Below are 2665 nucleotides of genomic sequence, written 5' to 3'. Positions count from 1 at the left end.
TCAGTAACCACTGACACTTAGAATATTTTCGGGTTGGTATAAATCAGTAACCACCGACACTTAGAATATTTTCGAGTTGGTATAAATCAGTAACCACTGACACTTAGAATATTTTCGACTTGGTATAAATCAGTAACCACTGACACTTAGAATATTTTCGGGTTGGTATAAATCAGTAACCACCGACACTTAGAATATTTTCGAGTTGGTATAAATCAGTAACCACCGACACTTAGAATTTTTTCGAGTTGGTATAAATCAGTAACCACTGACACTTAGAATATTTTCGGGTTGGTATAAATCAGTAACCACCGACACTTAGAATATTTTCGAGTTGGTATAAATCAGTAACCACTGACACTTAGAATTTTTTCGAGTTGGTATAAATCAGTAACCACTGACACTTAGAATATTTTCGACTTGGTATAAATCAGTAACCACTGACACTTAGAATATTTTCGGGTAGGTATAAATCAGTAACCACCGACACTTAGAATATTTTCGAGTTGGTATAAATCAGTAACCACCGACACTTAGAATTTTTTCGAGTTGGTATAAATCAGTAACCACTGACACTTAGAATTTTTTCGGGTTGGTATAAATCAGTAACCACCGACACTTAGAATATTTTCGAGTTGGTATAAATCAGTAACCACTGACACTTAGAATTTTTTCGGGTCGGTATAAATCAGTAACCACTGACACTTAGAATTTTTTCGAGTTGGTATAAATCAGTAACCACTGACACTTAGAATATTTTCGGGTTGGTATAAATCAGTAACCACTGACACTTAGAATTTTTTCGACTTGGTATAAATCAGTAACCACTGACACTTAGAATTTTTTCGGGTTGGTATAAATCAGTAACGACTGACACTTAGAATATTTTCGGGTTGGTATAAATCAGTAACCACTGACACTTAGAATTTTTTCGGGTTGGTATAAATCAGTAACCACCGACACTTAGAATTTTTTCGGCTCAGTAGAAATCAGTAACCAAGCGCATTTTTGAATTGGTTACTGATTTCTCCGTTCGAGTTGCGGCTGCGGTTGGCTTCAAATAGTGGTGGGGGCTTAATTATCGCCGAGGGGAGCATGTCCCGGTGGTGTGGCCGAGGATGGAGTGCCTTTTGAAGGGGGTGTTTCTGAATTTGGACCCTTTTTGAGTTGCATGGCCGGATGGGTGTGGTTTTGAAGGGTGTGTCTGTCTGGAGTGGCACCGGCGTTGGTGTGAGGCTGAGGGTGGGCGTTCGGTTCCTGGTTAGGGATAGGGAAAGGGTGAGACTTAGCTTTAGTGCTCGTGCCCCCGATTTTGGTAATGTTTGACGTCAATTTTCCAAGGAGGCGAATGCAAGGCTTCAGAGGGACTTTGAGTGTTCGGGGGCGGGGTAGCTCAGCCGGATTTGCCCCGGCGGTTCTGCGGACGGTGTTGACTTCGAGGGCGGACCGGCCCCCGTGTTCAGTCCGAATATCGTGCATTGTTAACGGCGGGAAGTGTTCCAAAAGGGAATGGGATTGAATGTGACTGCTGAAGCCGACTTTGAGACCTGTAACGCGGGTAGCTCAGCCGGATTTGACCCGGCGGTTCTGGCGACGGTCTCGCCTTCGAGGGGGGAGCGCCCCGCGTGTTCAGGCCGAATTTTGTGCATTTCCATCGGCGGGAAGAGGTCCAAACGGGAATGGGATTGAATGTGACTGCTGAAGCCGACATTGAGACCTCTAACGCGGGTAGCTCGGCAGGATTTGACCCGGCGGTTCTGCCGAAGGTCTCACCTTCGAGGGGGGAGCGTCCCGCGTGTTCAGGCCGAATATCGTGCATTGTTAACGGCGGGAAGTGTTCCAAACGGGAATGGGATTGAATGTGACTGCTGAAGCCGACATTGAGACCTCTAACGCGGGTAGCTCGGCCGGATTTGACCCGGCGGTTCTGGCGACGGTCTCGCCTTCGAGGGGGGAGCGTCCCGCGTGTTCAGGCCGAATTTTGTGCATTTCCATCGGCGGGAAGAGGTCCAAACGGGAATGGGATTGAATGTGACTGCTGAAGCCGACATTGAGACCTCTAACGCGGGTAGCTCGGCCGGATTTGACCCGGCGGTTCTGCCGAAGGTCTCACCTTCGAGGGGGGAGCGTCCCGCGTGTTCAGGCCGAATTTTGTGCATTTCCATCGGCGGGAAGAGGTCCAAACGGGAATGGGATTGAATGTGACTGCTGAAGCCGACATTGAGACCTCTAACGCGGGTAGCTCGGCCGGATTTGACCCGGCGGTTCTGCCGAAGGTCTCACCTTCGAGGGGGGAGCGCCCACCGTGTACAGGCCGATTTTCATGCATTTCCAACCGTGGGAAGGGGTCCGAAAGGGGATGGGGGTGAACGTGACTGCTCAACCCGACTTTGAGACCTGTAACGCGGGTAGCTCAGCCGGATTTGACCCGGCGGTTCTGGCGACGGTCTCGCCTTCGAGGGGGGAGCGCCCCGCGTGTTCAGGCCGAATTTTGTGCATTTCCATCGGCGGGAAGAGGTCCAAACGGGAATGGGATTGAATGTGACTGCTGAAGCCGACATTGAGACCTCTAACGCGGGTAGCTCGGCAGGATTTGACCCGGCGGTTCTGCCGAAGGTCTCACCTTCGAGGGGGGAGCGCCCACCGTGTACAGGCCGATTTTCAT

This window comes from Chiloscyllium punctatum, unplaced genomic scaffold, assembly GCF_047496795.1.
Source record: "Chiloscyllium punctatum isolate Juve2018m unplaced genomic scaffold, sChiPun1.3 scaffold_844, whole genome shotgun sequence".
In the NCBI taxonomy this organism is placed as follows: domain Eukaryota; kingdom Metazoa; phylum Chordata; class Chondrichthyes; order Orectolobiformes; family Hemiscylliidae; genus Chiloscyllium; species Chiloscyllium punctatum.
The sequence above is the reverse complement of the archived record's forward strand: the minus strand, read 5'-3'. Positions refer to the sequence as shown.